Genomic DNA, 27233 nt, shown 5'->3' with positions numbered 1-27233 from the left:
GTGGCAATGACAACCCATTTGATATCTTCCCATTGCTATCTGACCCTCAATCTGTCAGTTATTTTGGGTCACATGCCTACTTTTTCATTTACTTGTTTTTTTGCAGATTTTTGCCTCCATGTTGACTTTTGTTCACTTTAGTTTCTTTGCTCTTGATCTTACTATGAATAATTTGTTGTGCTCAAGAAGACCTTAAACTTCAAGAAAGAACAGCTATCTTCAGAATAATGGTGGAAATATTGTATGGTTAGGGACATCCATACTGGGTCTATATTTTTTGTTAAGTGCAACTTCATCATAGAACCTCTGCCATGACATTTGTGAAATGACATTTTCATGAGAGATTGAGGCAGTTCTCATTTAAAGTCGTTTCACTTTCCTGTATCAGCACACAAAGTTGTAACCTGTAGAAGATCTGTGACACTAATACACATGGCTAGCTTGGGAATAAACCTCAAGGAATAAAATATGCTCCACTAAAAAGCAGCTTTAAAACAAACTGTTCTCCAGAGTATTTTAACGCTTTTGGGTCATTCCTCATGTAAAGTGTTCCATTTACTCTTGCTTTCATCCATTATGTCTGTGAACTTAGTAGTTGTTTGGAACATACAAAGTCAAGACTCGGAGTGTTTGTTCTATTCTATATGTATTATATGCATGAATATATATACTGTATAAGTGATTCCGTTATAGTAGCTACATTTAAACATTTACATTTTAAACATTTTTCCATATGAGGTAAGGCCAGTACCTATAAGCCCTCATATAAAGCATTCTAATATGCTGTCTATATGCCCCCAATCCGGCCTGCAAGACAAGAAAAAGACCTATTATAACACTCACCTATGTGCGATTGGGTCACATGGGCATCGCTTGTCTAGATTAGGTGCCTCCCTTCTTTTTGCAATGCTGCCCTCCTTGGTCCGTGTGGATGACGTGTCCTATGCCATCCACACAGTGTTCAGCATCGCGCTCTTGCTAGGTGCACTTCTCTGCCAATTCGCGCTCTTGCGTAGGTGCCCTTCTCTGCCATGTCAAGGGCAGAGCAGAGTACTGCAGTGCACATGGGCAGGAAAAGGCCAAAGATCCCCAACGCATGTGCACCACAGTACTTTACTCTGTCCATGTCAGGGCAGAGAAGTATGCCTGTGCAAGAGCACAATGCCAGGGACACTGTGTAGATGATGTAGGATGCGTCCTCTACTTGAAGCAAGAAGGAAGACTGAATTTCATTAAGAGAGAAGGAACTGGACCAAGACCGTGACGCCCCTTGGGCCGAATGTCCCGTAGGTCTTTTTCTTGTCTTGCAGGCCAGATTGGGGATTTATAATGCAGTATATCAGGGCTGAAAGGTACTGGGCCTTACCTCGCATGGGACAAACCCTGGTTAATTAATCTTCACCATGCCAGAATCGTGATTGTCAGCTATCTATAATATAACGGGCTAAGCGTCACTCTGTCCGAATGCTTTATAGACTGCGAAAGTGCGACGCGCCAGCTCAGTCTGGCTCCAGACAGAGTGACACCCCCCCAGGAGACCACCGGCACTCGCACCCACCGGGAGATCGCCGGCACGTGCACCCCCCCAGGAGATTGCCGGCACAACACCTTACTGATTCGGTGTGGCCGCGGGGTCTTGCGTCTTGCTGTGATGACAGGAGAGGGCGGGTTGTGGCGCCGGAAGCGGCGCATGCGCAGTCCGCACTTTCCGGCGCCATTTTGTGGAAGACACACTTTCTTCACACTGCAGTGTCTCTTCAAGATAATGGCGCCGGAAAGAGAGGAATGTGCAGGCGCCGATTCCAGAGCAACAACACGGCAGGAGTGCGGCCGTTACCTAGATATAGTTGTGGCCAAAAGTATTGACACCCCTGCAATTTTGTCAGATAATACTCAGTTTCTTCCTGAAAATGATTGCAAGCACAAATTCTTTGGTGTTATTATCTTCATTTAATTTGTCTTAAATGAAAAAAACACAAAAAGAATTGTCCTAAAGCCAAATTGGATATAATTCCACACCAAACATAAAAAAGAGGGTGGACAAAAGTATTGGCACTGTTCAAAAAATCATGTGATGCTTCTCTAATTTGTGTAATTAACAGCACCTGTAACTTACCTGTGGCACCTAACAGGTGTTGGCAATAACTACACTTGCCGACAGTTGACATGGATTAAAGTTGACTCAACCTCTGTCCTGTGTCCTTCCTTGTGTGTACCACATTCAGCATGGAGAAAAGAAAAAGTCCAAAGAACTGTCTGAGGACTTGAGAAACCAAATTGTGAGGAAGCATGAGCAATCTCAAGGCTACAAGTCCATCTCCAAAGACCTGAATGTTCCTATGTCTCCCGTGCACAGTGTCATCAAGAAGTTTAAAGCCCATGGCACTGTGGCTAACCTCCCTAGATGTGGACGGAAAAGAAAAATTGACAAGAGATTTCAATGCAAGGTTGTGTGGATGTTGGATAAAGAACCTCGACTAACATCCAAACAGGTTCAAGCTGCCCTGCAGTCCGAGGGTACAACAGTGTCAACCCGTACTATACGTCGGCGTCTGAATGAAAAGGGACTGTATGGTAGGAGACCCAGGAAGACCCCACTTCTTGACCCCGAGACATAAAAAAGCCAGGCTGGAGTTTGCCAACACTTACCTGAAAAAGCCTAAATCGTTTTGGAAGAATGTTCTCTGGTCAGATGAGACAAAAGTAGAGCTTTTTGGGCAAAGGCATCAACATAGAGTTTACAGGAGAAAAAAAGAGGCATTCAAAGAAAAGAACACTGTCCCTACAGTCAAACATGGCAGAGGTTCCCTGATGTTTTGGGGTTGCTTTGCTGCCTCTGGCACTGGACTGCTTGACCGTGTGCAGGGCATTATGAAGTCTGAAGCCTACCAACAAATTTTGCAGCATAATGTAGGGCCCAGTGTGAGAAAGCTGGGTCTCCCTCAGAAGTCATGGGTCTTCCAGCAGGACCATGACCCAAAACACACTTCAAAAAGCACTAGAAAATTGTTTGAGAGAAAGCACTGGAGACTTCTAAGGTGGCCAGCAATGAGTCCAGACCTGAATCCCATAGAACACCTGTGGAGAGATCTAAAAATGGCAGTTTGGAGAAGACACCCTTCAAATATCAGGGACCTGGAGCAGTTTGCCAAAGAAGAATGGTCTAAAATTCCAGCAGAGCATTGTAAGAAACTCATTGATGGTTACCGGAAGCGGTTGGTCGAAGTTATTTTGGCTAAAGGTTGTGGAGTTTCGTGTGAAATGATCAATGTTTTGCTATTTGCTTCATTCTCTTTTGTGTTTTTTCATTTAAGACAAATTAAATGAAGATAATAATACCAAAGAATTTGTGTTTGCAATCATTTTCAGGAAGAAACTGAGTATTATCTGACAGAATTGCAGGAAATCAATACTTTTGGCCACAACTGTGAACTTATTTAGTTGCCTGTGGAGCTTCATAGCATGTGTCCCTCCACCCCAACACCATTTCACCTCGCTTCTTCCGGAGTGAGGGGGGTAACAATGCTCAGTGTGACAGAATGTTTCATTAGAAAATGGCCTATTTAAATCAGGTTTTTGTGATACATGTATTTGAGAAAAGTGAAAGTTTTTTTTACATATCACAATTAGAGATGAGCTAGCACTAAAATGCTCAGGTGCTCGAACCGAACAATTCCTAATACTCGCATGTTAGTTTCGAGTAACAAGTATAATGGGAGTCAATGGGAAAACCAAGCTTTTTTTCCGGCATACTCTACAAAGAGGTCCTTAGGGCAGTGAAAATGTTCATAATGGATGGGATAAGTGCTGAATGGAAGGAGAACAGCGTGGAGAAGACCCCTGGAAGCATCTTTGCCTCCCAGATCGCTGCTGAGATCAATGGTGTCACACTTTTACTTGACTTTAAGGAGTGACTATAAAATATTACAAACTGATGAGAAATTGCATTTTACAGGAAAAAAATATTAAACATTTTTTCCTGTACAGTGACTTGTATATAAGGCAACATTTTAAAAGGATTTAAAAGTATATATAATTTTAGTAAACCAAAATTGATTTTTTTATTAAAAAATAGGAAATTTCAGTGTAATTTTTTGAAGGAAGCAAGAACGCCAAAAATAAGGGATTCGATTACATCATGTATTAGACATAAAAAAGGGCCTCATACCCATTCTGTTCAAAATGTCATGTATTGGTACTAGTAGACTCATAAAGGCTATGCACTTTTGAGGGTTACAGTATATGCGAAGGAAATGTACTTTAGACCACGGAATAATCTATGGGTGAGCATTATAATACCAATAACATTTTGAACAAGTTTTTTGAGGTTTATATACCACTAAAATCTACCCAAGAATATATAAAAGTCTATGGATGAGCAATATAATACTGATACATTTTTAATAAGTTTTTTGAGAGTTATATATCAACGAAATCTACCCAAGAAAGCGTAGTACTGTGTGACTGAGAAATGTAACCCAGCAAAACTTTTAAACTTTTTTTGAGTTTTATACTGTATAGCACAAAAATGTGCCCCAGAACAGAGAGTAGTGAGAGAGTAGTGTATGGGTAAGAAATGTGAACAAAGAAGCAAAATTTTCAAACACTTTTTTGTACTGTTACATACTACCAAAATGTGACAGAAAGCACATAATACTCTATGGATGAGTAATCTAATCCTGAAATATTTTTCTACTCTTTTTCTAAGTTTTATATACCACCGTAATGCAACAATAACCATGATAAACTATGTAGATGAGTCACTGAATACATTAAAATGTTTTGAAAGTGTATGTACTTATACAGTCATAAAGACTTTGCAGAAAGTGCAAAGCCAAGCAGAAATTATGAAGAGGGTCATTAATAGACACCTGAAAGAGAACAACTGGCATGCCTAATTAAAATATTGAATCTTACAAACACTTTATGTGCTGCTGTCATCTGGTGGTGTGGAAAAGTGTGGGCTTATCCAGGCTTTGTTCATTTTTATGAGAGTGAGCCTGTCTGCCTTCTCTGTTGACAGATGAAATTGTCTGCTTTGACCCTCCAGCGACACTAAAAACTCACTCAGACAAGATGCTAGTTGAAAGTTGCAGGAGAATTACAGAATAAGTTGGTTTGGTCAGCCAGGTATTGCTTGACCATCTTTAAAAACTTTTCCCTCCATGTCAAAAATACCAAGTCACCAGGCACTGGGCTAGTGTCATAAAATTGGCCCATGCCATTGACAGTGTAGCCCTGCTGTGTGTATCCCTAGCTATTGCAGTACTATAACCAAGTACTGCAATAGATTTCCTTCTCCATTTCTTATAATGTTGTGATATAAGCTCTTCTTTGACTGTGATGTGATAGAAAAAGTCCTATGGGGCGCATCATCAATAGATCCTCGTTGTAATGGACTATGCTACACGATGAGCATTATTACAATAAGATGGCACTGAGGGTCATTATTATAAGGAGGCACAATGGGGAGATTGTTATTTTAGGGGAAGCAAAGTGTCATTATTAATATAAGAAAGCACAGGGGATAATTGTATTATAAGGAGGTAAAGGGTCATTAATATAAGAGGTCACAGAGGATAATTATTAAAAGAGGCACATGGGAATTATTATAAGGTTTTACAAAAGATACAATCAAAAGTTTTCAGGCAGTGAAATCTTCATGGTCCAGTGCGATTTTGGACTCTAATACGGGATGCACTTTTGGTTCAGTTGAACTAATTCTGTGGCTAACATCATAGTCAGTAAAACTTAATCTCATGTTTCTCAAAATTTCTATGCGATACAGATTACCTGAAATTATATTTCTGCTTAGCTTGCATGGATTTATCATAATCACCTCAAATTTCCAAGGAACCAAAACTTTTGAAAAATATAATTGTCCAGTGTAGTTAAACAGATATAAGAAAAGACAAAAGTTACTGACTTTCCACAGAAGAATATTTAGAATTGAGAGTCCTCAGTGGTTGATACTTTTAATGGCTAACTGAAAAGATGGTAACACATTGCAAGCTTTTGAGACTACTCAGGTCTCTTCATCAGGCTAGACTAATACAAAATCTGAAGTCACATATTTATACACAATACAGCACATAAATAACTCAATAGATAAGACAAGTGATGTGAAGCGGAATAGTCATTATGGGAGAGGGACAAGCATAAATATTGGAGCAGTTCATAGATAAGCAGTGTGACGGTTTTATTGCCCTCTGATTGCCGGTGTGGTTCTGTGTTGTGATGACCCCAGAAGGTCAGACGGGCAAATTCCTTAATTGATGTAGGGTCTAAGAGGTAAGGTTTCTCCTTGCGGAGAGTGACATGCCAGCTGTGGCTTGTCAAGGTAAGGAGGCTTATTCGCCGTGCAATGCTCCTCTGGGAAAATAATATGCAAATTGCCTCTTCAGAAAGAAAGAGGACTTTTACTCTACAGCGCCACCTATTGGTAGTAGCGATCCTACAAGTCAATATCAACCCTTTAACGAGTCTTGTAATATGACTTAGGATACAAGCCAAATCAGAATCTCAATTTGCAGACACGGTGTTTCGAGCTATTGGCTCTCGTCAGTGCAAAGTATGAGATCTGATTTGGCTAGGTGAGAGGCTCTGGACTAGGGTCTAAGAGGTAAGGTTTCTCCTTGCGGAGAGTGACATGCCAGCTGTGACTTGTCAAGGTAAGGAGTCTTATTCGCCGTGCAATGCTCCTCTGGGAAAATAATATGCAAATTGCCTTTTCAGAAAGAAAGAGGACTTTTACTCTACAGCGCCACCTATTGGTAGTAGCGATCCTACAAGTCACAATCAACCCTTTAACGAGTCTTGTAATATGACTTAGGATACAAGCCAAATCAGAATCTCAATTTGCAGACACGGTGTTTCGAGCTATTGGCTCTCGTCAGTGCAAAGTATGAGATCTGATTTGGTTAGGTGAGAGGCTCTGGACTAGGGTCTAAGAGGTAAGGTTTCTCCTTGCGGAGAGTGACATGCCAGCTGTGGCTTGTCAAGGTAAGGAGGCTTATTCGCCGTGCAATGCTCCTCTGGGAAAATAATATGCAAATTGCCTCTTCAGAAAGAAAGAGGACTTTTACTCTACAGCTAGCCAAATCAGATCTCATACTTTGCACTGACGAGAGCCAATAGTTCGAAACACCGTGTCTGCAAATTGAGATTCTGATTTGGCTTGTATCCTAAGTCATATTACAAGACTCGTTAAAGGGTTGATTGTGACTTGTAGGATCGCTACTACCAATAGGTGGCGCTGTAGAGTCCTCTTTCTTTCTGAAGAGGCAATTTGCATATTAATTGATGTAAAAAGACATAAATCCATGCAACACATTAATACCTGCACTGAATGTGTCGAAAGTTTTCATAAATTTGTACTCAGAGATTCTTCTCTCTCTCTGAGACTTGAAGTTACCTTTTAATACAAGTAATTTAATGTTCATCATGCTATGACCAGGGCAAAAACATTTTTGTATCCCTGGTCATAGCATAATGAACATTAAATTACTTAAGCGGTAACTCTGTGCTCTTAGGAACCTTGAGTACTGCAGAAATTCTTTTGAGACCTTGGCCAGATATTTCAGTTTTTCTTTTTTAATAAATTTGCAAAAATTTTTACATTTTCTGTTTTTTTCAGTCAAGATGGGATGCAGAGTGTAAATTAATGAGAAAAAAATGAACTTTTTTGAATTTACCAAATGGCTGCAATGAAACAAAGAGTGAAAAATTTAAAGGGGTCTGAATACTTTCCGTAACCACTATATACATGAGGTTTGTATAATTCTACAGCCTTTGACTACGGACAGACCATGGAGGTCAGAAACGTGTCGACTGATATTTTCTATTTGTTGTTGTCCTCGTCCTTATACGCGTATTGAACATACTATATGTAGCAGACCTCTGTCAATTGGATTTATATACTGAAAATTAATAAACGTGGCAGATTTTCGAGCAGCGAGTATTAACTAATTTTCTTGGATTCAGATGTTGTTTGGAAGCGTAATCTATGCCCTAAAGTACAGTAAGTGACCTGTATGGAACGGTTTTCTATTTGCCTATTTTTCAAGACTTTGCACTTGCTGCCTACTACAGTATATGGATCCTGAAAACAGGCACCATTGTAACAAGAGATTCAATTAATAATATTAACTGTTTGTTTTAATGTTTTGGCTGATTTGTGCATACAGTATGTACACACTGTTAGCAATCACTTTATTGTATCTCTTCCTTCGTGAATCTTACTGATAAAGGCAAGCACCACAATTAGCTTCAGTGAACGTGCACCCTTACTATTTCAGCAGAAATGACTTGATCATAAAGGGGTCTTCCAGTTGAGAGAAACCACTGTCCCACGGCAGTTTCTTTAAAGAAAAAAAGCAAAACAAAAAACTGTGCTTTACTCATGCTCCCCGGTTACATTGTTGAGTCTCTGCCACTGCATCCATGGTCTGTTATTGTCTGTCTGTTCTGCTGGCCACTGACGTCACATCAACAACCCTGCAACCAATAACCTAAATCATTAGTTCTGCCCTAGTTGAGAACATGAGCCGCTGAGTTCACAGATTGTCTGCAGTGCTGTTTATGCAACATCAGAGCTGCAGACAATATGAGACACCAGAATTAGTAGCAGAAATTCCATTTTGGACCTGGGGAGGGTGAGCAAAGGAAATATACTACCATTCAAAAGTTTGGGGTCACCTAGACAATTTTGTGTTTTCCATGAAAACTCATACTTTTATTAATCAAATGAGTTGCCAAATGAATTGAAAATCTAGTCCAGACATTGTGACAAGGTTCGAAAAAAAGATTTTTATTTGAAATAATTTTCTCCTTCAAACTTTGCTTTTGTCAAAGAATGCTCCTTTTGCAGCAGTTACAGCATTGCAGACCTTTGGCATTCTAGCAGTTAATTTGCTGAGGTAATCTGGATAAATTTCATCCCATGCTTCCAGAAGCCCCTCCCACAAGTTGGTTTGGCTGGATGAGCACTTTTTGCGTATCATACGCTCAAGCTGCTCCCACATCAGCTCAATGGGGTGTTAGACGTCGGATTCCTGCCGCTGCACAGCAGGAATCCCGAGCCTTGCATTCGGCGGTCTCTCATTCTCCTTCGGCCGCAGAGGAGCCTGCTCAGCAGACTCGTCGATCCCGGCGCTCTGCTCAAACCAGCTCTGTGGGCTTGGTTGCTGCTGCCACCTCTGGTCCAGCTATAGCAACGCATGCTGGTCAGCAGCGAGTCACTCCAGGGACTAAGTCCTCCTTTCTGTCCATTGAGCATGCCCGTGGGACGATCTCTCATTGGAGATCGGAGGTCACATGCTCATGTCCTTCTCCAGCTCGGATTGGACCATCAGAAAGGACAGGAAGGTCCCGGAAGGACGCTGCTGTAAAAGGTTTGCATGGCCCCTCGGCCATGCGCTAGTATAGACTGCATTATCAGACTATGAGGAGTGAGTGTTGTTATGCATGTATGAATGTCTCTGGTGAATGACTCATTGGAAACCCCTACCCTTGGTACGCATGTGTTGTGCAGCCTAGCCTGTTAAGCGCCCAGGCTTAGGTGTAGGTAGGACAGAGTCTGAGACAGGCATCAGTGTCCATCGGTTGCTTGGCATGCCACGGTGCATGTGCTCAATACTCCATAGTCAGCGTCTATAGCGGCGTCCGCAGGTGCGACGCCGCACGCTCAGAAGGTCTAGAGGGACTCTGACCCCGTGTCCTTGGTGCAGAGTTCTGTGACCGCTTTCTGTGTGCTCCGTGGCCGGGCTCTGTGAGCTAATCAGGCACCGACATTTATGTTCTGCGGTAGCGCGGCTCTGTGAGTTAACAGAGTTCGCTTCTGTTCACACTGGGTGACGTTATCCCACGTGTGACCTTTTCTACACCCCTTTATACTTCCGCCATTACTAAGCAGCAGTTTACCACCCCTGCACGGAGGAGCCCGGGCTGCGAATGCACCTTACTATTATTTTATTATTTGGTGCGTTCCACCAGCCCTAACTTTATACTAGCGCCAGGGTCTGGCTAGTAATGGTGGATAAACAGCGACTGCTGCAGTACATCCGGCAGCTGGAGGGCAGGTTGGCGGCTCTCGAGCGTTCAGCCTCAGCTGCGGACGTTACTGCGATTGCTGTTCAGGCAGCCACGGAGGCTATCTCTCGTGTGACCACTGCCATGTCTCCCCTGACTTTGTCCCGCCTCCCGCTGCCCGAGAAGTACACGGGTGATAGTGCTTCTTGTAGGGGTTTCGTGAGCCAGTGCTCTATACAGCTGGAGGTGCTGGCAGCATGATTCCCCTCCGAGTGGGCTAAGGTGGGATTTATTATTTCCCTCTTGTCGGGCAGGGCTTTGGAGTGGGCCACATCGCTGTGGGAGCGGGGTGATCATGTGGTGCAGAGTGCCTCGCAGTTCTTGGGCACTCTGAAGCAGGTCCTCCTGGGACCGCGAGTCACCCATGACACCGCGCTCCGGCTGCTGGCATTGTCACATGACTCGTCCATGGTCAGCCACTTTGCCATCCTGTTCTGGACTCTGGCCTCAGAGTTAGAGTGGCCAGATAAGGTCCTCATTCCGGCATTCTGGAGAACTTTGGCTGACTATGTGAATGACGCTCTGGCCACCAGGGAGATTCCCGCTACATTGGAGGAGCTTATCACCGTCTCCACCCGTATAGACCTTTCCTTTGCTTTTGAAGGTTGGAGCTGTCCCAGTGTAGGCAGAGGTTTAGGTTGGCACCCAGCTTTGCTAAACCTCTGGAACCTCCCGATCGGGCGTCCGAGCGTTAGGGGGCTTCCCGTGAGGGATCCAGGCCCCGGTCCGCTCGAGCCCCTGTGATCTGTCATGGTTGCCGGCAGTCCGGTCACCGTGCCCATAGCGGCTGGAATAATGCTCGTGCCTAGTGGCCGTAGGAGGCGGCTCACTAGAATCCACGGTATTTTCCTCCAAGTTGTCATTTAAGGGGACACTTGAGTTTGGTTCTTCCACTCTGGCGGTGGAGGTTTGCGTGGATTCCGGAGCGGAGGGCAATTTTATGTCATCTGCCTTCGCTCAACGGCATGCAATACCACAGGTTATGATGTCTAAGCCAGTCACTGTCAGAGTAGTGAATGACATGACACTGCCCTCACAGATTACCCACCAAACCACTCCACCGATACTCTCGGTGTCTCCATCTCATCAGGAGACAATATCCCTCCTCGTCCTGCCCAAGGGTATCGACCAGGTTTTTCTAGGGGTCCCCTGGTTGCGGTATCACTCTCCCCATATAGAGTGGTCCTTGGTGAGAATTGTTGGTTGGAGTAAGTCATGTGAGGGTAGATGTCTGAGGGAGTGTGTCCAGGTTGCCTCCACCGAGGTCCCCGCAGATCTTTCCTCGCTCCCCAAACACTATCGACAGTATGCAGACGTGTTCTCCCAAAAGGCGGCGGAGACCCTTCCACTGCATCACCCCTATGACTGTCCTATTGACCTCTTGCCGGGTGCTGAGCCTCCCCGGGGTCGAGTCTACCCCTTATCTCTCCCAGAGACAGAGACCATGTCTCAATACATCAGGGAGAATCTGGCAAGAGGATTCATTAGAAAGTCAGTGTCACAAGCGGGAGTGGGATTCGTCTTTGTCCAGAAGAAGAATGGAGAACTGCGTCCCTGCATCGATTACAGGGGTCTTAACGCTATTATGGTTAAGAACAAGTATCATCTGTCCCTGATATCGGAACTGTTCGATAGACTACGGGGAGAGTGTTTACTAAACTTGATCTGCTGGGGGGGCTTACAACTTGATTCGCATCCGTGAGGGGGACAAATTGAAGGCAGCCTTTAACACCAGGGACGGGCACTATGAATACCTGGTGATGCCTTTCGGGCTCTGTAGTGCTCCTGCTGTCTTCCAAGACTTTGGGAACGACATCTTCCGGGGTATGCTCACCACTTCAGTTGTAGTCTATCTGGATGATATCCTCATCTACTCTCCAGATATTGACTCCCATCGGAGAGATGTTTGCAAAGTTTTCGACCTCCTTCGGGTGAACTCCCTCTATGCCAAGTTGGACAAGTGTGTGTTTGAGCAGGAGTCCTTGCCTTTCCTGGGCTATATAATTTCTGCCCAGGGATTGGCCATGGATCCTGCCAAACTACAGGCAGTGATTGATTGGCAGGAGCCCCATTCGCTCAAAGCGGGCAGTGCTTTATGGGGTTCATAAATTATCACCAATTCATTCCCCACTTCTCGACTTTGGTAGCCCCCTTGGTGACCCTCACCTAGAAGGGTGCAAATCCCAAGTTGTGGTCAGAACCTGTATCCAAAGCCTTCTCGCTTAAGACCCATTTCACTAGCGCTCCGATTCTATATCGCCCCGATGTAGATAAACCCTTCATTATGGAGCTGGATGCCTCTTCCGTCGGTGCTGGAGCGGTCCTGTTCCAGAAGGACTCGCAAGGTCGGAAGCACCCATGCTTCTTCCCCAGACCTTCACACCGGCGGAGAGGAATTATTCCATCGGGGACAGGGAATTGCTAGTGATGAGCTTGGCCTTCTCGGAGTTGAGACACCTCCTGGAGGGGGCTCGCAACCCTTTCCAGGTGTTCACTGACCACAAGAACCTGGTGTATATGCAGATGGCCCAGCGGCTAAATTCTCGCCAGGCCAGATGGTCCTTGTTCTTCTCCCGGTTCCATTTTACCTTCCATTTCCTATCCGGTGAGAAGAACGTCAGGGCCGATACTCTCTTTCGCTCCGTGGTGTCATCGGAGGAGCCTCAGCTGATCATCCAGTCTGAGAGCTTGTGGACCGTGGCTCCGGTCGTGATTGACTCAGTACCTCCAGGCAAGACATTTGTCTTTATTTAGTGCTCCTATTTTGTATGCCCCTATGCTGATACCCAGAACATATATTCCGGATATGTATGGACAGCCATTCTTCATCTTATAAATTCCTTTTATCTTTTGGAATATACTGATGGAATGGATTTCAATTAGCAAATAATGATGTATCATTAACCCCTTAAGCCCCAAGGGTGCGTTGCATGTTCTTGACCGGGCCAATTTTTACAGTTCTGACCACTGTCCCTTTATGAGGTAATAACTCTGGAAAGCTTCCATGGATCACAGTGATTCTGACATTGTTCTCGTGACATATTGTACTTCATGTTAGTGGTAAAATTTCATTCAAATAACTTGCGTTTATTTGTGAAAAAAACAGAAATTTGGCGAAAATTTCGCAATTTTCCAACTTTGAATTTTTATGCCCTTAAATCACAGAGATACAGCACACAAAAAACTTGATAAGTAACATTTCCCACATGTTTACTTTACATCAGCACAATTTTGGAACCAAAATTTTTTTTGTTAGGAAGTTATAAGGGTTAAAAATTGACCAGCGATTTCTCATTTTTGCAGCACCATTTTATTTTTACAGACCACATCACATTTGAAGCCACTTTGAGGGGTCTGTATGATAGAAAATACCCAAAAGTGACACCATTCTAAAAAGTGCACCCCTTAAAACCACTTTCAAGAAGTTTATTAAGTGCGTCACAGGAATTTTTTGAATATTTAAAAAAAAAAAATGAACATTTAACTTTTTTTTGCAAAAAAATACTTCAGGTTCAATTTTTTTATTTTACCAAGGGAACAGGAGAAATTGGACTGCAAAAGTTATTGTGCAATTTGTCCTGAGTACGCTGATACCTGATATGTGGGGGGAACCACTGTTTCGGCACATGGGTGAGCTCAGAAGGGAAGGAGCGCCGTTTGACTTTTTCAATGCAAAATTGGCTGGAATTCAGATTGGACGCCATGTCACGTTTGGAGAGCCCCTGATGTACCTAAACAGTGGAAACCCCCCACAAGTGACCCCATTCTGGAAACTAGACCCCACAAGGAACTTATCTAGATATGTGGTGAGAACTTTGAACCCACAAGGGCTTCACAGAAGTTTATAACGTACAGCGGTACAATTAAAAAATCATATTTTTTCCACAAAAATGATCTTTTCACCCTCAATTCTTACTTTCCCAAGGGTAACAGGACTCTAATAGTATTGTGCAATTTGTCCTGAGTACGCTGATACCCCATATGTGGGGGTAAACCACTATTTGGGCGCATGGCAGAGCTCGGAAGGGAAGCAGCGCCATTTGACTTTTTTGGCTGGAATTGAGATCGGACACCATGTCGCGTTTGGAAAGCCCCTGATGTACCTAAACAGTGGAATCCCCCCACATGTGACCCCATTTTGGAAACTAGACCCCCTAAGGAACTTATCTAGATGTGTGGTGAGCACTTTGAACTCCCCCAGTGCTTCACAGAAGTTTATAACGCCCGGGCGTGAAAATAAAAAAATCGTATTTTTTCCACAAACATGATCATTTAGCCCCCTTTTTTATTTTCCCAAGGGTACCAGGAGAAAATGGACCCCAAAAGTTGTTGTCCAATTTGTCCTGAGTACACTGATGCCCCATATGTGGGAGAAAACTACTGTATGGGCACACGTTGGGACTCGGAAGGGAAGTAGTGACGTTTTGGAATGCAGACTTTGATTGAATGCTCTGCGGGAGTCATGTTGCTTTTGGAGAGCCCCTGATGTACCTAAACAGTGGAAACCCCCCACAAATGACACCATTTTGGAAACTAGACCCCCTAAGGAACTTATCTAGATATGTGGTGAGCACTTTGAACCCCCAAGGGCTTCACAGAAGTTTATAATGCCCGGGCGTGAAAATAACAAAATCGTATTTTTTCCACAAACATGATCATTTAGTCCCCAATTTTTTTATTTTCCCAAGGGTACCAGGAGAAAATGGACCCCAAAAGTTGTTGTCCAATTTATCCTGAGTACACTGATACCCCATATATGGGAGAAAACTACTGTATGAGCACACGTCGGGGCTCGGAAGGGAAGTAGTGACGTTTTGGAAAGCAGACTTTGATGGAATGCTCTGCGGGTGTCATGTTGCCTTTGGAGAGCCCCTGATGTACCTAAACAGTGGAAACCCCCCACAAATGACACCATTTTGGAAACTAGACCCCCTAAGGAACTTATTTGTGTGGTGACCACTTTGAACCCCCAAGGTCTTCACAGAAGTTTATAATGCCCGGGCGTGAAAATAAAAAAATCATATTTTTTTCCCACAAAAATTATATTTTTGCCCCCAATTTTTTATTTTCATAATGGCAACAGGAGAAATAGGACCCCAAAAGTTGTTTTCCAATTTGTCCTGAGTAGGCTGATACCCCATATGTGGGGGTAAAACACTGTTTGGGTGCATGGCAGAGCTTGGAAGGGAAGGAGCACCATTTGACTTTTTCAACGCAGAATTGGCTGTACTTGAGATCAGACGCTATGTTGCATTTGGAGAGCACCTGACGTGCCCAAACAGTGGAAACCCCCCAATTCTAACTCCAACCCTAACCCCAACACACCCCTAACCCTAATCTCAGCCCTAGCCCTAACCCTAGCCCTAACCCTAATGGGAAAATGGAAATAAATACGGTACATTTTTTTAAATTTTATTATTGTTCCCTAACGAAGGGGGTGATAACGGGGGGTTTGATTTACTATTTATGGCGGTTTTTATATTTGGCAGCTGTCGCACGCTAAAAGACGCTTTTTATTGTAAAAATAGTTTTTGCATCACCACATATTGAGAGCTGTAATTTTTCCGTATTTTGACCCACCGAGTCATGTGAGGTCTTATTTTTTGTGAGACGAGTTGACGTTTTTATTGGTATCATGTTCGGGCCCGTGACTTTTTTGATCGCTTTTTATTCTGATTTTTGGGACGCAGAATGAACAAAAACCAGCGTTTCATGAGTTTCTTTTGGGGGGGTGCGTTTACACCGTTCCGCGTGCGGTAAAATTGATAAGGCGGTTTTATTCTTCGGGTCAGTACGGTTACAGCGATACCTCATTTATGTCTTTTTTTATGTTTTGGCGCTTTTATGCAATAAAAACAATTTTATGTAAAAAATAATTATTTTTGCATCGCTTTATTCTACGAGCTATAACTTTTGTTTTTCGCTGATGATGCTGTATGGCTGCTCGTTTTTTGAGGGACAAGATGATGTTTTCAGCGGTACCATGGATATTTATATGCGTCTTTTTGATCGCGCGTTATTGCACTTTTTGTTCGGCGGTATGAGAATAAATAAATCATTTTTTGCTTCGTTTTTTATTTTTATTTTTTAAGGGGTTCACTAAACAGGTTAACTAATGGGATAGTTTTATAGGGCGGGTCGTTACAGACGCGGCAATACCAAATATGTGTACTTTTATTGTTTTTGTTTTTTTTATTTCCAAAAAATGAATTTATTAGGGAATATTTTTTTTTAATTAATTTATTTAACGATTTTTTTAAAATTACTTTACACTTTTTTTTTAATTTTTTTTTTACTTTATTAGGTTGTCCCAGGGGGGACATCACTGTCCTGTGACAGATCACAGATCACTGTGACAGATCAGCGATCTGTCACAGGCAGTGTACAGGTTTCCTCCTTGCCTGCGCTTTGCAGGCACTGAGGAAGCCAGCTCCCTGCAGGCCCCCGAAGGTCCCCGTCGCCATCTTGGTTCCGGGGACCTGTAGGGAAAGAGACCCCCACAGCAGCGCTGCACATTGCGCTGCTGTGGGGGGCTCAGGGAAGCACGGAGGGAGCCCCCTCCCTGCCGATGCTTCCCTTTAACCAGGTAGGCAAAAAAACACGGCACTCCAGAGTAAAAGGAAGGTTGTTTGGTGCTCAAGTAAGGTTTCCAACCCATAAATATGTACAAAAATACTTGGCACTCAAAAATGAAGAAGCAGTATATTCTTTATTGTGCATCCAGACAAAAATAGGCTCATATCGTATGAACGTTTTCGGTCCAACAACGGACCTTCATCAGAAAGGTTTTTTGGTTTCTTTTGGTAGAAAACTGCAAAAGATACCAATAGGGTAATAGATATCCTTAGGTGGTCGCAAAGTCTATGCTGCTGGTATTATATAGAGGCTGGAGCACGAGTCTATCTGGTTGGAATTAGATAAATGTGACTGGCTAAAGCAGGGCTACAGGAATGGGTTAACAGCGCTAGGGGTGCAGGCTCTGCAAACAGATACAGCGCTTAATGTGGCACCCTGGATTTCTCCTACAGGCATTAAGCGCTGTATCTGTTTGCAGAGCCTGCACTCCTAGCGCTATCTAGGATTAGATACACTGTGTATCTAGGATTAGATACACAGCTCAGCAGTCAGTATCACACAGGATAGGATTAGATACACGGCTCAGCAGTCAGTATCACACAGGATAGGATTAGATACACAGCTCAGCAGTCAGTATCACACAGGATAGGATTAGATACACAGCTCAGCAGTCAGTATCACACAGGATAGGATTAGATACACGGCTCAGCAGTCAGTATCACACAGGATAGGATTAGATACACAGCTCAGCAGTCAGTATCACACAGGATAGGATTAGATACACAGCTCAGCAGTCAGTATCACACAGGATAGGATTAGATACACGGCTCAGCAGTCAGTATCACACAGGATAGGATTAGATACACAGCTCAGCAGTCAGTATCACACAGGATAGGATTAGATACACAGCTCAGCAGTCAGTATCACACAGGATAGGATTAGATACACGGCTCAGCAGTCAGTATCACACAGGATAGGATTAGATACACGGCTCAGCAGATAGTATCGCACAGAATAGTATTAGATACACAGCTCAGCAGTCAGTATCACACAGGATAGGATTAGATACACAGCTCAGCAGTCAGTATCACATAGGATAGGATTAGATGCACAGCTCAGCAGTCAGTATCACACAGGAGAGGATTAGACACACGGCTCAGCAGTCAGTATCACACAGGATAGGATTAGATACACGGCTCAGCAGTCAGTATCACACAGGATAGGATTAGATACATGGCTCAGCAGACAGTATCACACAGAACAGGATTAGATACGCAGCTCAGCAGTCAGTATCACACAGAATAGTATTAGATGCACAGCTCAGCAGTCAGTATCACACAGGAGAGGATTAGACACATGGTTCAGCAGTCAGTATCACACAGGATAGGATTAGATACGCAGCTCAGCACACAGTATCACACAGAATAGTATTAGATACACAGCTCAGCAGTCAGTATAACACAGGATAGGATTAGATACACAGCTCAGCAGTCAGTATCACACAGGATAGGATTAGATACACAGCTCAGCAGTCAGTATCACACAGAATAGTATTAGATACACAGCTCAGCAGTCAGTATCACACAGGATAGGATTAGATGCACGGTTTTTATGTGCTATATATTCTTTATAATTTGTTATAACTAACCACAGTTGGTTACTATGCCCAGGCAACGCCGGGCTCTTCAGCTAGTGTATATATATATATATATATATATATATTATATATTTTTTTTTTAAAGAAACTGCAGCCTTGGGAAAGGGTTTTTTTTAAAACCAGAAAACCCTTATAAAAGTATCATATGTCAGGCACATAGGGAAACACCAGCTGTGATCGAGAAGCATCGTCTTACTTCTCCCTGAGATACAGTTAAGCCTGATGTCCATCTCTTCAGAAGCAAGGATCATTTGTCTGATGTCTGAACTTTCAAAACTCTAGCTTGCAAATCCGGTGACCACTGTGTTTTTCGCTGAGTTTTGACCTGTAAGCTGTCATTTTGTACGTCCGATCTGTCAGACAGAGATTTGGGCTAATATGCCCACACGCTGGCACTGTCATTCATTGTGGTGAGTATCTACACATTCTGACCTCGACTGGAAACAGCTTAAAAAGTCAAATGGAAGAGAAGATTTATTATTCTTTTGTGCTCGATGTTATGTGAGGTTTGACATATTAAACTCATATTTTACCTTTTGTCTCCTTAAAACCAGAAACTCCAGAGCATTTCAGATAAATAATACATAAGCTGTTGAGGCAGACTTGACAGTGCAGAAAGATGGATACATGATGAGCAGGAGAATCGGAGAGATTTTTGTTGTTTTTTTTCTACAAAACTGTATTTATATCCTTTCCCACTTTTTGACTTGATGAAGGCATTTAACAAAGTAAATGTTCAGCTTTAGGACAGTGTCGTATTTAGGCGACGGCCTCTAATAATGAATCATAGGTAAGAATGTGCCAGAATCTATTAGGTTCGGCAAATTGTATTCTTCATTCTAGGAATCCAGCGCTATGAAGACATAGAAGACCATAAATCAATGTGCGCTTCCATACACTGAAAGCATTAGGGGCAAGATCCAAAATGATAAAGTCAATGATTGTCTTCTAATTTAAAACCTGTTCAGGGTAAACTATGGAGGGATGAAACCTTGTGTTAACCTGTTCAGGGTAAACTATGGAGAGATGAAACCTTGTGTTTCTCCATATCGATTACATTCAGGTGAATCTTTTCATATATAAAATTTAGTTTTTCAGCATTCCTTATTTTATTACTTTTGAGATGTTACAAAGACAGAGACAATGGCAGTGTCAGCGAGCGGGGCTGAGGTGCATTTACACTGCAAGCTAATCATGAACCAGCACGGTCAAAAAACACGTGTTTCATGATTATCCACGATGATCTTACTTGTAAAGAGGCTGTCGATCACTTGATGAATGTAAAAAGCTTGTTCATTGGAACAGTAGATGTTTTGCTGAGTGCAAAATAGTTTTGGTTTTCCGTGGTGCATCATCCAATGTAAACGGAACCATGGCTGCCTATAGGCACTGACCAATCTAGTACAGATCCAGCAGGAATTGGAATCCCATGCACCCATGGTATATTTCTGGGTTATCTCAGTTCGGCTTGCCACAAAATCGACACAAATAATAGTATATCAGAAAAAGTCCAAGGCACCAGATTTGTCTTCTTTAGAAAAAATAACTTTTATATAATCCTTTAAATACAAAGTGACATTTCAGCCTTTTTCAAACAAATATATGTGTGGTATCTGGAGCCTCAGACTTTTTCTGATATACTATAATTTAGAATAGGTCTTCTCAGAGTGAAACTTTCTGTAAACAGGCATTAAATGACTGCTGATCGGTAAAAGTTTACCGATCCAGTCTACTCATTGGTGTTTTTCCATATAAACAGACTCTTACTTAGAATTAGTTTCCAGATTGACGTTAACTAATGTTTTTTACCTAATCATTCATTAATGTGGACGTGCATTTTTTCAAGTAATTCATAAAATCTTTATACTCTTAAAATAGCTGTATTTTCAACCAACAGTTCTCACTCTAAGGGCTCGCCCACATCTGTGTATGATTGCGCCGAGTGCAATGTGATAAACAACGTCGCATTGCTCTCGCACCAGTGTTCAATGAGTCAGTGCAGATCTGCTATTTGTTTCTCAACTGTATTCAGCGTGAGGAAAAAAAAATAGCATCATGCTGCGAATGGCCACGTATATTGTACGAGGGTTGACAATATAAGTCTATAGGTGTGAGAAAAAAAAACGGATGGCACACGGATCATCCTTATGGCGTCCGATTTTTACACACACATCTCAAAGAAAACAGGGAATTGCATCAGCCAAGTATATGAAGTTCACAGCCAGAACCCTCTTGTGCAACCAAGAAACAATAAATTCTTATATAAGGATATAGATAGTTGATAGAAAGATATTAGATATATAATTGCTTGACAATAAATAGATATTAGATATTACAAAGAATAGATACCCTAAAGATATATCATTTAACAATCCCCCTACATATAATACACTTGTACCATTTAGTGCCTTTCATGTGGAATTAATTGTTGAGCTTTTTAGTCTTGCTTATCTTAATAAATAAATGAAAAAAAAGGACCTGGGTTCCCCCCTATTTTATGAAAGCAGCAAATGTAAAGCAGACAGCTGAGAGCTGATATTATTGGGTTGGGAAGGCCAATTGTTATTGGTATTTTTCCAGCCTAAGAACACCAGCCATCAGCCGCCCCATAAGTGGAGCATCACAGGAGATACTCAACGTCTGGCGCTTTGCCGTCGCTCTTCCCGATTCAGTGGTGCATTGGCAATCGGAGTATTGATACTTGGGGTTGATGTCAGCTATGATTTGTCCAAAAAGACAACTGACATCAAGTCCCTGTGTTAGTAACGGAGAGGTTTCTATCAGACACCCCCATTACTAACATCACACTAAAAAGAAAAAAAAAACACTCAAAAATACTTTATTTTAAAAAACACTCCTCGACTCTACCCTGGTTCACAAATTTATTTGTAGAAAAAAAAAACTCCCAGGCAGGCCCAGGGAAGCCGACGTTGTCCACAAATGGAAACCTTAAAAACAGAAAGCGAGAAATATGAACAAGACACTGTCCCTCATTCACCAATTTATTAAAAATCAAAGTTCCCATGCAGGTCCGACGTAGTCCAGCGCTTCCCATGATGTTACCTGCATCCATAGTCAAAAACCTCATTCTGAGACTCCATAGGCTTTGAGCAGAAGCCACACCCAGCTCACACTGTGCTCAGTGAGACCCGGCAACTGTGAAAAGCAGTAGCATTTACCACTCTTCACAGTCGCTGAGTCATTGAGAGCGCAGAATGTGCCTGGAGTGGCTGCTGCTCAAAGGCTATGGAGTCTCCCGGATGAGGCTCTTTAGCCTTTGGTCAATGTATATTTGGTTGCACACCCTTTGGATTAAATGGCTACAATCAATCACTTCCTAACCTTCAGCAAGCATTTTACACCTCTCAAGTGGAATTTTGGACCGCTTTTGCATACTGCTCCAGGTCTCTCATCTTTGAAGGGTGCCTTTTCCCAATAGGTCTTGGTCTCATCTGTTCACAAGACCATTTCCCAGAAGGATTTTGGCTTATTCGTGTTCATTTTGGCAAACCACTGTCCAGCTTTTTTATGTCTGTCAGCAGTGGGGTCCTCCTGAGTCTTCTCAAGTCCTCATACAGTTCTCTTCTCCTTTTTCTGTTTTCCATGCTTAGTGTAGCACACACAAATACACAATGCAAAGATTGATTCAACTTTTTCCCTTTTTATCTGGTTTCTGTTGTGATTTTCATAGTGCCCACACCCGTTACTTGCCACAGGTGAGTTTGAACATACTTGAAACAGAGTTTTTTACCCATAATTTTGGAAGGAGGCAACAAGTGTTTGGCCCATTTTGGGGATTCTGTATGAAATTATGTCTAATTTGCCTTTTTTTTCTTTGTTTTTTTTTTGTGTTCTAATCCACACAAAGAAAAATAAACATGTGTATAACAAAATGTGTAAATGCATTAATTTTCTGGGAAAAATACTTCATTTTCTGGAACAATTTAGAGGGTGCCAACACTTTTGGTCATACTGTATGTAAAGTAAATATGATTAAAAAAAATAAAAAAATAAATATGTATAATAAATGGATATCATTAAACATTGACTTTATGCAGCCATATTGTAGTCAAAATAATAATAAAAAGTTATAATGTTCAGAATATGGGGCGTTAAATACAAAAATAACTCGTCTTGAAGCTCAAAACCCGCAATGTTGTTACAAGGTTTAACATTGAATAAGGGCAGGTGCACATGACTGTTTATATTGGACGAGTGCTAGCTGTGGTTTTGATGGCTAGCACTCATACTGTATTAATGTATGGGGCTGTGCACATGTTGGAGTTTGATCAAAATAGACAATGCAAGCCTATGGGTCCGTGGAAAACCTCAGATCGCAGTAGTTTGGTTTCAGAGTGCGGTACAAATTCCGCTGACTGACATAATGGAGAAGTGGAGAAACTTTTTTTTTTCCATCTACACGAAAAATTTATCAAGTTCTAATCCGCATAATCAGATCGTTTTTCTCAGAGGGAGAGAAAAACAGATATATGGACCTTTCCTTAACTGTTTAATATTCAAGTTTGTTCTGACTTTAAAATGCCGCGTACAGGTCATAGCAACCTTTTATTCTGGAGAGTTATCCTGCCAAATAAGGAATCATATTCAGTTTAAGAAAAGGACATGGATTTCTTAGTTTCCTGACGCCTTTCTTATATTTGTCATTTGTAAGGTGTTTATCTTGTGACCGGTTATTTGGTTTTGTAATTGTGTCTTACGCAGTTTGTGGTCTGACATTAATCTGTTACTTGCACACAAGTCATTTTAGTTATGCTGGCAGGAATATACTGATGGTGATTCCGTTTTGTGGGGTCAATCCATCTGGAATTTGTTTACGCAATTCCGAGCGTCATACTTCAGAAGGATTGCAGATGGGAATTGCTGTCTCACGGCTTCTGTGTATAATATTATGTGTTGCAAAACCGTTTTATAAAAGTAGAATTCCCACTCTGGGGACTTCTTAGAGATTTTTTTTAACTTTCTGAGTGTATTCTCCAAACATATAATTTGGTGATGAAATTACCGCATAACCTCGTACCCAGACTTGCTTCCCAGTTACTTTTTATTTGGTGTCTCGTTTCTATAAAAAGATTTAATTACAGCGACACAAGCTGTTGTTATTGACTTTCAGTAATGGCATCTCCACTTTTTATATCTTATGTCTTAAACACTTTTCTTTATTTCTGACACTGAAGTACTTTTCTCTTGCTTTGATATCATGTATCCCTGGGAGTTGTATAAGCCCGTCAGATGGGCTGCTACAAACGCCATCTGCTTGGAAGTCAATTCTTCTTTTGGAAATGACTAATCGTTATTTTTAATGGTGCGACTCCATTTTTTATTTTTGGTTGCACCTGATGCCACTTCTTATTGTCCAAGCTTAATCAGTCTTAGTAATATAAATCTGGGAGATTAGGGATGGATCTGGGAACAATATTATATGATTTCAAAAGAGTGGGAAAAGTTCTCCATAATTGCAAGATAGCAACAAAATATCCTTATTGCGATGTGTAGAGATACAATAGACACAGCTTATTTATGAATATACTTTCTTGTGAGCGCAATGTTTTGGTTTACAGACCCTTTGGCTGACAAGAGCCTGTGGTTGGAATATATCAGAAGATCATGGTGGTCTCAGTGAGATGGCGTAGTGAGTACTGTCATTTTAAGCATCAGACCATGTAGTTGCTTAGCCGAAGGGTTGGAGCAGTGGCAGCAGCAATGTGACTTTTTGCATCTTGAAAAATTGCAATATAGAGGTTTTGAAGCAAACCTGCTAATTATAATGATTATCATTGCATAATTATGGAGTGCTGATCCATCTGTTTCTAAATGTTCCATGTCAGCTGAGCAAGTGGTTAACTCTACTGGAACATACATCTTGGCTCTACTAATGCCTGGATAGATATGTGTCAGGTAGGCCAGACATCTTGTTAAAAAAAGTGAACCTGAGATGGGCAACGAGAAGTATGTTCAATGGCTAATGTGAATCTAACCTCATCTCTGTTTTTTTTTATTAAATAAAGCAGCATTCCTTAATATCTTCTCCATCATTGTAACTATTCAGATAAAATAGTGACTATGCATGTATAGTTGTTACTACAAGGGGGCAATTCTTCAAAGCTCTGTCGCAAAAAAATTGACGTAAAACTCTTTAAAAAGTTACAATATGTTTGAATGTTTACATTGCAACTTTTGTCGTTTTCAATGCAAGTTTGAATCAGTTTGAATGTGCCTGCATTTTTTATCCCAGATATGCTATTGCAGTCTCTGACTGAAGTAGCATTTTTGGCGAGGCGCACACCACAGAGGAGGTGCGTCAAATCCATTAAGTAACGTGTGCGTCTTAATGGATTCAGTGCTACATACTCCTTTATGCCCTTCATTAAGACCGACAAGTGTAACGCCAGTTTTAAAGAGCATTGGCTTCTTGTTCTGTCCTTTCCTCAGATGTCTTGTAGAGAGAAGGGTGGTTTTTTCCTTCAGTGTCACAGGTTCACCACACTTCCAGTAAGAAGTCACAATGAGCTGAAAAAGTTGGGAGTTGATTCATTAAAGTGGACCAGATGGCTGATGCATGCCGCTAGAGCCACGGGCAGCATGTATCTGACTCTGACTGCATGATTTCAGGCAGGTATGTTTGACTCTGGAACACGGTGATGACGTTTCATAGAAAAACATACTTTAGAAAGGACCAAGGAGTTTACTGCACGGAGACTAGTTGGATAGGCAGGTCCCCTGTGGCTTCTCCCCACCTTCTCTGCTGGAGTGACAGGGCTCTCTCTGCATGCTTCTATAGGGAGAGACCTGTCACTCTGAGGAATTGGGAAGAGAGAAGCTGCAGGGGACCTGCCTGTAAGACTAGTCTTTCATGCAGCTCGGTCCCTGGTGGGTTTTAAAGTAGGTATGTTTTTGTATGAAACCTCAGTGTTTCAGAGTCAAAAATACCTGGCTGAAATCTTGCAGCCAGTAGACCTGGCAGTATGTATCAGCTGTCGGTTTCCCTTTAATGAATTGTTCCCAAGTTTCTCAGCTAGTTCTGACTCTTTTCTGGAAGTGTGATGAACCAGTGAAACAAAAGGAAAAAGCCACCTTTCTCTTCTGCAAGACATGCGAGGGAAGGAAAGATCAAGCTCTTGATGCTTCCATGCTGTGACATGAAAGTGGGCACAATAGTATAAATCTTGGTGAGAAGGAGGACACTTCTGGCTCCATTCCTTCTGTCTATACCTATTTTATTTTTTAGATGACCATGTACTGAATGTATCTAACTCGTAGAATTGGAAACATGCATTTATTTTTGGTCTTGAGACCAGCTTTGCATAGTAACAGCTGGCTATTGTAAGACTGTGATAACTGTGCTTGTTTCATCTTGACATCTTCTCTTTGGAGAAACCTAAGCAAAGCATTTTCACAGAAATTAAAATGATTTCTTCCCAAGATCAAAGCCCCATACCCATGTCTCTCTTCATAACATCACACTGCCCGCAGGAAGCTTCGGGACTTGTCTGGAACTTTTGTTAGAAGTTTTTCTACAAATGTCACATATTATATTCTCAGCCTGGCTGACAACATCACAAGTTCCCACTCAGCTGATAGATGATCTCCTTATACAACCATGGACCGACCAATTTAAAATACCTGCCATCAGTGTAGTGTTAGCATGATTGATGTGCTCTCTATAGTTTGAGTATATTATCGTTGCAGATTTCCATTTTTCACTTCATCTTTTAACATTTTTATCATCTCAAGCATGTACTAGTGGAAGTTTCCTAGCTTAATTTACAGTTTTACTGCTCCCTAATGGGAAATGTATATTTTGGTGTCAAATGTACCGTTTTTTACTTTGATGTATTCAAAATTTATCTTCCATTTATTTTCAGTGTAAAATTTTGGAGATGACTTCTAATCGGGTGTCAGTGAATCATGTCAGTTCTAGTTGAAGTGTTACTGTTTGCCACATTGCTTCTTTACTTGGATCTTAAATATTTATCAGGAATCTAACCATTTCAATATTCGAGGTTGATTTATAGAACGTAATACTAATCTAATATCGGGTACATGATTCCAATTTATTCAAATATGGAGAGCCAGATCTGTTAGATAAAATAGGAGGCATCCACAATAGCTTTGCTCCTTGTGCTGATAATGTAAAATAATGCAACTTTACAGAAAGTCTCCATTAAAATGATCTCATTGCTTTCTGCCTACAGCTCTTGTCTAACGTATGTGTCCCCGTGGGAACAAACTTCCCTGTGTAGTGCTTCAATCAGTCCCCCATGTCGTCCTTCAATCAGTCCCCCATGGGGAGTTTTTCTTTTTATTATGTCCATTAACATTACTGCAAAGAAACATACAGGTCAAGATACCGTAAATGACGTAAGTGCAAAATGATAAGGGTTTTTTTTTATTAAAGCAATTTGTGAAGTTGTATCTTTCTTCAGTCGACTTTTTTCTTTAAGTCCTCTTGAAGTAGATTTTCACTTTAAGTTCAAGGCAAAATTTTATTAAGATGAAGAATGAGCAGCGAGAAGATTGGCAAGAGCAGAAACCACTGATTTCATTTACTATAATATAGATGTAATATCTACCAGTCCCTTTATTGAAAACTTGCAGCTGCTTCTGCTAGTCTAATAAGTCCTGGAACTGTTCTGATTATAATGCTTTGTAACGTGTCATTCACTCTTTTTGAGCACATGGTTCTTCTTCATTAGCATTCTGACAGCACAAGAGGAACAGGAACTTCCTTTTTCTCGCTTCCCAGTAAGGATCACCTGGTTAGGTGCAACCTCAAAGTCCAAGATTCCAATGGGCACATTGGTCACAGGTGTCAGTGCAACATGCAGTTCAGGCATGCAGGAAACAGCAGAGTTAATGGATACCGTAGACAGACAGGAGATCAAAAATAGGT

The 27233-nt window shown here is 41.8% G+C and overlaps 1 protein-coding gene across 1 annotated transcript in view; it reads left to right on the top strand.

Annotated features, from left to right (window-relative positions):
* The window catches only part of SLC9A9 (solute carrier family 9 member A9), a 1175932-nt gene that overhangs the window by 136911 nt on the left and 1011788 nt on the right, over positions 1 to 27233 (top strand). The window lies entirely within an intron of this gene.

The sequence above is a fragment of the Dendrobates tinctorius genome, unplaced genomic scaffold, assembly GCF_039654945.1.
Source record: "Dendrobates tinctorius isolate UK_male_01 unplaced genomic scaffold, ASM3965494v1 ptg000060l, whole genome shotgun sequence".
NCBI lineage: Eukaryota > Metazoa > Chordata > Amphibia > Anura > Dendrobatidae > Dendrobates > Dendrobates tinctorius.
The sequence above is the reverse complement of the archived record's forward strand: the minus strand, read 5'-3'. Positions and strand labels throughout refer to the sequence as shown.